The sequence below is a fragment of the Dromaius novaehollandiae genome, chromosome Z (assembly GCF_036370855.1).
Source record: "Dromaius novaehollandiae isolate bDroNov1 chromosome Z, bDroNov1.hap1, whole genome shotgun sequence".
In the NCBI taxonomy this organism is placed as follows: Eukaryota; Metazoa; Chordata; class Aves; order Casuariiformes; family Dromaiidae; genus Dromaius; species Dromaius novaehollandiae.
The window spans coordinates 13824542-13834458 of NC_088132.1; the positions used below are offsets into that span (position 1 = coordinate 13824542).

Here is a 9917-nt window from a genome sequence, read left to right on the forward strand (position 1 = left end):
TACAACTTCTCATATTAGGAAATCATTTCAGCAAAAAGCTATTTTCAGCTGACAATTCTGAAATAGGAGATTAGAAATTACACCCTAAATTCAAAAGTCTCACAATAGTAAAATGTTAGATTCACTTGGAGCTGGTCCAAAAGTTCTGGCTGTATATCTTTTTGTTGTTGAAAAATGCCATGTAGAAGTGATAAGTAATATTTTTCATTAGACCAGCTGATGGTTAAAAAAAAAAAAAAAAGAAAAAGAATATGCTCTTTACTGTCAAACAAGAGAAGCAGAGAGCAGCCTAACTGGACATGAAACTCTATATATTTTCTTCCAGCTCTCAACAATGAGTCTCTTGAAAGATTTCTTTTTTTTCCTGTAAGATTTGTCTCTTTTAACTGTTCTAGCTTTGTTGCTTTATCCTCTCCTTAACAAAGCAGCAAAGGGAAAGTCTCAATGGACTGAACGCTATATTTTGTCTCCACATCAATATTTCAGAAGTGAATTACACTTGGTATGTTCTACCCCTACTGTGTATAGTGTATAGATGAATAAGCAGCAACGGGTCAGCACTCACACCCTGTGATAATGGGTACCAAGTAACACTAATATTATTAGTTCTTGCCAAGCCCAAACTGCTACTATTCCTCACTTTTTTCCTGTTATCCCTGACTTCCCCACTCTCCTCCTCTACACAGCATTAAAAATGTAACACTTAGAAATATTTCTGTGGGATCTGTGGGTTTTCCAGCAGTATTTTTAAACAGTTGGCATTTAATGTCACTAACATTAAAATAACCACGTCTTCCATAGCATTTTTCTCTGTAAATCCCAAAGTCCTTAAGCTGTCCATATGACTATCCTTTCTTTTTTTTCAGATGGGGAAAATGAGGCAGATTAATCAATTCAGTTCAATGCCAAATTGGGAAGCAAAATGTAGCTCTCCCAGTTCCACTGCACTGTCTGTTGTGCCTCGGCTCCTGACAGGAATAGTGAAGGGAATTTTTCCTTTCTGGTGTAATGCCTCACTGGAACAATTGTTGCAAAAATGATGAATAGCCCCAAACTCTAACCTTCTTTGCTATAAATAGAAATGGTCCTTTCTGCAACTCAAAGAATCAGATGAGTAAGGATTACATGAGGATGAGCTGACTCTCTTGAAGATATTCCCTGACTGTGGACTATAAAAGGCAGAAAACTCTTCAGGAGATTACCAGATTTTTTCCTCTTTGTTCCATCTCAGGTAGCTTGCAGAGCAAGAGGACTCTTCTCTAGGATTCTAGAATTGCATGTAAAGATATCTTGTTCCTTTGGATCAGCTCAGGGATACAGCAAATACATGCATGCCTCATTTTGTTGCACTTCACTTCATTGCGCTTTGCAGACATTGCGGTCTTTACAAATTGAAGGTTAGTGGCAACCCTGCGTTGAGCAAGTCTATCGGCACCATTTTTCCAACAGCATGTGCTCACTTTGTGTCTCTGTGTCACATTTGGGTAATTCTCACAATATTTCAAACATTTTCATTGTTATTATACCTGGTATGGTGATCTGTGATCAGTGATCTTTGATGTTACTATTGTAATTGTTTTGGGACTCCACAGATCACCCCCATATAAGACAGTGAGCTTAATCGATAAATGTTGTGTGTGTTCTGACTGCTCCACCAACCGGCCATTCACCTCTCTCGCTCCCTCTCCTCAGGCCTCCCTATTCCCTGAGACACAACAATATTGAAATTAGGCCAGTCAGTAACCCTACAATGGCCTCTAAGTGTTCAAGTGAAAGGAAGAGTCGCACGCCTCTCACTCTAAATCAAAAGCTAGAAATGATGAAGCTTAGTGAGGAAGGCATGTCGAAAGCTGAGATAGGCCGAAAGCCAGGCCTCTTGCACCAAACAGCTAGCCAGGTTGCGAATGCAAAGGAAAAGTTCTTGAAGGAAATTAAAAGCACTACTCCAGTGAACACACGAATGATAAGAAAGCAAAACAGCCTTATTGCTGATACAGAGAAAGTTTTAGTGGTCTGGATAGAAGATCAAACCAGCCACAACGTTCCCTTGAGCCAAAGCCTAATCCAGAGCAAGGCCCTACCTCTCTTCAATTCTGTGAAGGCTGAGAGAGGTGAGGAAGCTGCAGAAGTTTGAAGCTAGCAGAGGCTGGTTCATGAGATTTCAGGAAAGAAGACGTCTCCATTACACAGAAGTGCAAGGTGAAGCAGCAAGTGCTCCTGTAGAAGCTGCAGTGAATTACCCAGAAGATCTAGCTAAGATAATTGCTGAAGGTGACTACACTAAACAACAGATTTTCAGTGTGGACGAAACTGCCTTATATTGGAAGAAGGTGCCATCTAGGACTTTCATAGCTGGAGAGGAAAAGTCAATGCCTGGCTTCGAAGCTTCAAGGGACAGGCTGACACTCTTGTTAGGGGCTAATGCAGCTGGTGACTTTAAGTTGAAGCCAATGCTCATTTACCATTCCGAAAATCCTCAAGGCCTTAAAAATTATGCTAAATCTACTCTACCTGTGCTCTATAGATGGAACAACAAAGCCAGGATGACTACACATCTGTTTACAACATGGCTTTCTGAATATTTTAAGCCCACTATTGAGACCTGCTGCTCAGAAAAAAGATTCCTTTCAAAATATTACTGCTCATTGACAATGCACTTGGTCACTCAAGAGCTCTGATGGAGATGTACAATGAAATTAATGTTTTTTTCATGCCTGCTAACACAACATCCATTCTGCAGCCCATGGATCAAGAAGTAATTTTGACTTTCAAGTCCTATTATTTAAGAAATAAATTTCGTAAGGCTATAGCTGCCATAGATAGTGATTCCTCTGATGGATCTGCACAAAGTAAATTGAAAACCTTCTGGAAAGGATTCACTATTCTAGATGCCATTAAGAACATTTGTGATTCACGGGAGGAGGTCAAAATACCAACATTAACAGGAGTTTGGAAGAAGTTGATTCTAACCCTCATGGATGACTTCAAGGGGTTCAAGACTTCAGTGGAGGAAGTAACTGCAGATGCAGTTATATGCAGAAATAGTAAGAGAACTAGAATTAGAAGTGGAGCCTGAAGAGGTGACTGAATTGCTGCAATCTCATGATAAAACTTTAACGGATGAGGAGTTGTTTCTTATGGATGAGCAAAGAAGGTGGTTTCTTGAGATGAAATCTACTCCTGGTAAAGATGCTGTGAACATTATTGAAATAACAACAAAGGATTTAGAATATTACATAAACTTAGTTGATAAAGCAGCAGCAGGGTTTGAGAGGATTGACTCCAATTATAAAAGAAGTTCTATTGTAGGTAAAATGCTATCAAATAGCATCACATGCTACAGAGAAATCCTTCATGAAAGGAAGAGTCAATTGATGTGGTAAACTTCACTGTTGTCGTATTTTAAGAAATTGCCACAGCCACCCCAGCCTTCAGCAGCCACCACCCTGATCAGGCAGAAGCCATCAACATCAAGGCAAGACCCTCCATCAGCAAAAAGATTATGATTTGCCAAAGGCTCAGATGACAGTTAACATTTTTTTTAGCAATAAAGTATTTTTTTTAATTAAGGTATATACATTGGTTTTTTAGACAGAATGCTATTGCACACTTAATAGACTACAGTATACTGCAAACATAACTTTTATATGCACTGGGAAACCAAAATATTCATATGACTTGCTTTATTGCAATATTTGCTTTATTGTGGTGGTCTGGAATCAAACCCACAATATCTTTGAGGTACGCCTGCAAAACTTTTTGCTTCTATTCTTTTTCAGGACTTCCAGCCTGCAGTTGTCTCTGAGACACTCTCAGAGAGCTCAGGTGAGCAAGCAGTGGTGACGCACTGATGGGCATTGCTTATTAATACAAATACAAACAATGATGGTGGCCACTGATGGAATACTTCAGTCCAGTCCTCATTTTCTATTATGTCTGCCTGAGAAAGAAGCTGTCTGGTCTTTAATTCTGTGACAAACAACCCACCTGCTATTGACTTAAAATTGCACAGCTCTCAAACTGCAAAGCCCTTAGCTGCCAGCACATAGTAAACATCTGCTAAAACTGGCTCAACATGCAGATTATACTTCCCACCAATGCCCTGTGGTTTGCAGAGAACAGGTAAAGCTCAAGCCTGCCATTACCAAGGCACTGTTGTATAACGGTCCATTAGGGTGTCTAGGACAGTTTGCAATGCTTCATACTGGTGCACATTTGGGTTATCAAACCTGGAAAAATATCAGCTATTACAGTAAGGAAATAGTGGTTGCTGGGAAAAGAACAATCTTTGCCAATATGTGTTCAGTTTCTAATGCACTTGAACTCCAGCTCTGGTGTAGGAGCTGACTGATGAGCAGGCTGGATAGTTCACCTACCCCAGTCATTACAAAAAGCGCTTGTTGGGATCATCATCAGTTGTAACATCTACTGTAAATAGCAGATTTAATGAAACTAAGTATTCATACTTGAGATTTGTGAAACTTCTGTTATCAGTTTAAATGGTATGCAATTTTGCTGCAAGGATGCATGTAACAAATTAGGCAGGGCAGTAGGGATTGCAGACATCATCTCTGAAAGATGCAAAGTAACTTGCCCAAATCTGGACTGCCATCACATTGCAGTGAGCTACAGGTGTTCATCACACGCTTGCAGACTAGAAGTGCACACAGCTATTTCTGGAAACACAACAGTTGCTGATTAGCTGAAATCTCAGAAAATTATTTTCATCTTTGTGAAACATCTTAGAAAAACAGAAGTAAACCCCTCAAAGCTATATATTTGAAAATATGATGTGAATGCTATGACGTGATCCATACATGGTTAAAAATGAGGATGGACGCTTCTGGGCACGTCTGTAAGTGTGGAAAGAGACTTGCTCTCCTGAAGATGTTTAAATTGTGTCTGAATAAGATTTGTCAGGGCAAAAGACATCATGTGGAAATGGTACTATTTTATGGAGCAGACATACCTCAGTGTGAAAAACTGTAGGTGACTAAATGCTTAGTGAACTGGGCCTTCTTGAAAGAGCTTCCTAAGCGCTATGAGCTAAGTCAAAGTGGCAAATCAGAGGACAAAGGTTCTGAAAAATGCAGTAGCATTCTTAGGAATTATTCAGCATTTTCCTGGATCAAATTTTATATAGATAGATAGACAGGCAGACAGACAGACAGACAGACAGACAGACAGACAGACACACAAAGGTTCCTATCTTTCCAGGATGACCTCTTTATTAAACCTGGCATTTCTACCTAAGTTAACTGACACACAAGATCTGGTCACATACATAACAGTTGGTACCAGAGCAAGATATTTTCCTTTGAACACAATATAGATGTTCTAGTCCTTCAAAAGCTTTATTAGAATTAGTCTTCAAAGCAGCAATCACATACCTGTTTCATCATTCCAAGGAACATGTAATAAAACTGAGTGGCCAGGTAAAATTACTTTTCTCTTCTTTCTGCAGGCTGGAGATTAGCTTTCAACACATGATCTTTTTACCCCAGGTTTTTGTTTTTGTTTTTGTTTTCTCCCCTTCTCATTCATTATTGGTCCTATGGAAAGTTGAATCCTGAATGTTTAGTTGCATATGATATGGATATAATAATCTGTGTGACACCATTGCAATTAATGGAATGCTAACTTATGCTACGAGTCCACATGTTCATGCCAGTAGTTGGATTTGCTATTTAATCCACCAAAATGCATCTGATTCCCCCCTTCCCCAATGCTGTACAAAGGTGCCTGATTATCTTTCAATACTGTGAAATGACAAGTAGAGCAAGATATTTTGTTCTGTATTTTGTGCTAATGGTTTAATCTCAGCATGAGATCTGTTCCACAAAAGCTTTGAAAGGCATACAAATTAATTATGTGTATCACAGAAACCATCACAATTTCCACATCTAATTAGCACATAGGAAGAATAAATGTGGCAACATTCACAATAATACACTGTTCATCAAAATCTTCTTTGCAAGAGTTTATTTTCTCCTTTCAAAGTAATTTTAAGGAAGACAGCCAATGTACCATTCTACACATCAAGCTGTAAACATTTATCAAGGTGTCAGCAGAGAGTAACACTCCTAGATTGTCAATATTTAATCTGCAGTAAAATTAAATCATAGGCCATTAGGCCCAGTTCATCGAGTTAAGAGTTTAGTGCAGATGCTGAAAAGGATGTCAGGGAGTTTCTAAAAGAAGCATACGCAATTTTCTGCCCCTTTTTCCAATGGAAACACCACATGGCACCTACACAGGCATCACTCTACAGCATAGCTTGTTTTTTCAAGTCTGCATCAGGGATATTTCTCCTGAAAAAATGACCACATTGCACTTGTTGTGGATATGCAGCCTTGACTCCTTTGCCTACAGAAGAGTCCAGTGCAGGACTAATGGGCTGTAGGTAGCTTTCAGTGATCGAATAATTCCCCAAGAGCTCTGTCTTCTTGTGAACTTTGCACAATAGTAAAAAAACATACCTGACATCCAAGGAGTTCTGCCCCTTGCTCCCTCTCATTTGTAGGGATATGCCCAGGCCACCAAATGGTGGAAGTAAAAGGGTTTACAATCCTCCACTGGCTCGCTGGTGTGGTAGCTATAATCTTTGTTAAAAGACTGAGAAAATGGTGTGCTGCTGCACAGTCCTGTCCTTCCATCACCCCCTTCTCTTCCAAATTAGGACCACATCTATTTCTATATTCTATAAAACCTCAGCAAGAAATAACAATACTAGTTTTGTCACATTTGTACATTTTTTTCCATTCCAGAAACCTTTGAGTAGTTTCTGAAACATAAGGAACTTGGTTTAATAGAAGAGACAAGCTCAGCCCTCGAAACCATTTGGAGAAGAGCAATTGAAAAGCAAATCTCTTACTGGGACTATCAGCAGATGTGCTTCCACCATCTTCCACGCAGCTCAAATACAAGACAATCCCCACACCTCAGGCCTTACTTTTCTTACTTACAAAGCAATTTGTCTTATGTTAGACTAGTGTGAAAGCAAAAAGCAAAGTGTAAGGAGGGCAGTCAAACCAGGACCTTGGGTTCAAACCATTAGCTAACATGGTAAAACAGGCAGTCTGAAATGCCGCTGTTCCCTAGAGCATAGACTGAGAGTACTACAGTTACACCAAGTAAATCATACCTGCTTTTAGCTGATAGCATTATTCCCATTTTAGATATTGAGTCGCTGGGAGACTTAAGGTAGTGCTGAAGGTGTAGATGACATATTTGACCAGTTCTGTAGCTTGGCCACAGGACTCCCCTCATCCACTTGTTCAATAATGCAGTTCTCAAACTGCTGCAAACCCAAAGATTTTTGCTTTCTCCCTACATTCTATTTAAGTGAGAAAAAATATTTCTGTTTTTATAAAAACAAACACACCTGAGAGTAGAAAACCGCTGCATATGGCCTGCCTTGCATGTTTCCCATTCTTTCCTATTTGTTCCAGCTGTCTCTTTCATGGACAATTTTCTTTCTGATCTTTTCCTTCATAACACATTAGTGCTCTGATTAATCCTCTTTCAAACTTATGCTCACTGGAGAGAATTCACAGTCAAGTAGCGTCTACCACTGGCATCATCAGAAAGAGGTTTAGGTTCTGCTAAGGACTCTGGAAATTAAAATATCAGAATTGACTTTTTGCTTTCCCTCTACCCCTAATTTTTTTCTTTTTACCTTGCAAGGTCAAAATGCTGCAAAGAATAAAAGCATCATCCAGAAATGGAAAAAAGAAAAAAAGAAAAAAATGTCTTAATTATTTGTGGCTAGATTTCTCTACTGCCTGTGGGTGTCAGGATTTAACTTCCACCTGCTATCAGATGCAATATGTGCCTTCCAAACTGATTACTCTTTTAGCATGTCAAAAATGGAAATCTAGAGACACTTTCTCTGCCTGTTCTGTTAATGTGCCCCTGCCCTAGTTATTGCTCATACAGCTAATTTTGCCATAAAGTGACACACATGCCTGGCACAGTCATTTACATTTTTACTTCACTGTTGCTTGGCAGCTTATTTTTTACTCAAGTGTGTCCTTCCTAAATAGGTAAGTTAATGAATTTTGGAGGGTGGATCTATGGAGGAAATTTACTAATTCCTTCACTCATTTAATCTTATGAGTCTCAATTTGTCTCAATTTGCTGGCTCTGACTTATTCCTGACAACTCACTTCTTGGACAAGGAAGAAATATTCTCCTTAGAAGCATTCTGCTACCGAAAGTTGTTTATTCTGAGCAATCTCTTTGAAAAAGCTCCATATTTGTTATCAAGACCTTCATATACCTTTTCATCACACAGAGGAGAAAGCACATACATAATTGATTATGAATTCTGCAATGTGGCTAATGGTCCTGTAATTTACTAATACTTTCTTCTTCAAGAAATATTCATTTCTGTATATCTACTGCTATATCCTGGGGAAGAGAGTCTGTAGGGAACTCAGGGAAGCTGTAGGAGGAAGACTTCCACAGTAGCTCCCCACTTAAAAATCATACCCAGGAATCAGTACAAACCTCTTGATACCATTTTATCTAATTAAGTCTTTGAGAGGATTATATGAAGTGAATTTCCAGGGGAACATTTTTATCTGGGGGATCTGGCAGCATAAGGAAGTTATTTTGGAAAAAAAAAAAAAAAAGTGAAAATGCAGTTGTACTAGAAGTGCTAAATAAATATTTGTGTTTGCACCAAACACAGGTTTGTTCAGTGATATTTTCAGAGATGGTTCACCTGTGTATATGTCTACCTGGGGCTGGGATTTTTTTAAAAAATACAAAACTGTGTGTTACAATGTAAAGCAAGCAGCTGAGCAAACAAATATATTACCCTAATGATGTCCTTGCATTAATGGATTGCACACTGTTCATTGTGCCCTGTTCAGAACCTGACTTCAAAGCTTTATGCAAAGGCTCAAAGGCCTTCTGCCAGGTAAAAGCAAAATTTTAAACAATATCACAGCTCTGCATGTAAAAGCAGACCCTTTCCCACAGCTGATAATCCAAAGGACATCATTTTTTAAATCTCATTTAAGTTCTTTAAAAAGGGTAATTATTTTGAACAAAGCCAGGAAAAAAATACTTTTATCTTCCTGTTATATTTTTATTCATTTCGTTCATATGTGCTTCAACACTGATATAAATTCCAAAATAGCTATGGGGGAATTAGAACAAAGTTTGTTTCTCACAGTTTCTTTCTCTATGTATAAAAGCTTGTTACCGGCCCAGCTGAAAATAGGGAAATTAAGTCTGTAGTTGAAGTTCTGGACTGGGAGTTGGAAGACCTAATGATTCCCACCTATTTGGGTTACTTTGGATGCATCATCTTATTTCTGTACATTAAGACTTCTTTCAGTAACGTAGAGAAATGGTGTAGAATTAATGTTATTTAAAGCATTTGCATTTGTGAAAAGAGTTCAGAAACTCCTATGACAGGGATATATCAAAAGTTACAGACTTTTTTCTTTTCCCGAAGTTTGAAGTTTTAAATTTAACATGGACACCTACAAATACAAATGAAGAACAAATTTTTATAGCACTAGATGAGAGATCTGACAGATTATAGGAGGACATTAGAACATTAGTCACCATAATAGCTCCAGATCTTCTGCTCTACAGAAGAGGTGAAAATGAGGCTTATACTGAACACCATGACAATGGCCCAAAGAGGAGGCCAGGTCTCAATTTCCCTTGACATTTCTTACTTCCTCTACCCCTATCAAACCATGTGAGGTTGAGCACAGGAAGCATAAGACTCTAATCCCACAATCTTTGTGTTTGCACCACTTGGGTAAGCTGAATTGTGGAGAATATCACTGCATTAATATCCTGGAAGAGTAAAGATTATGCATTTTGGATCTAAACAATCAATTCTTATGACTATTTTTACAGTCCTTGTTAGTATCACTGTTATATTATTACAC

General features: G+C 38.6%; 1 pseudogene; it reads left to right on the forward strand.

The window, feature by feature from the left end:
* Window positions 1-1750: 1750 nt before the first annotated feature.
* Window positions 1751-3533, forward strand: LOC135324876 (tigger transposable element-derived protein 1-like; annotated as a pseudogene).
* Window positions 3534-9917: the final 6384 nt, after the last annotated feature.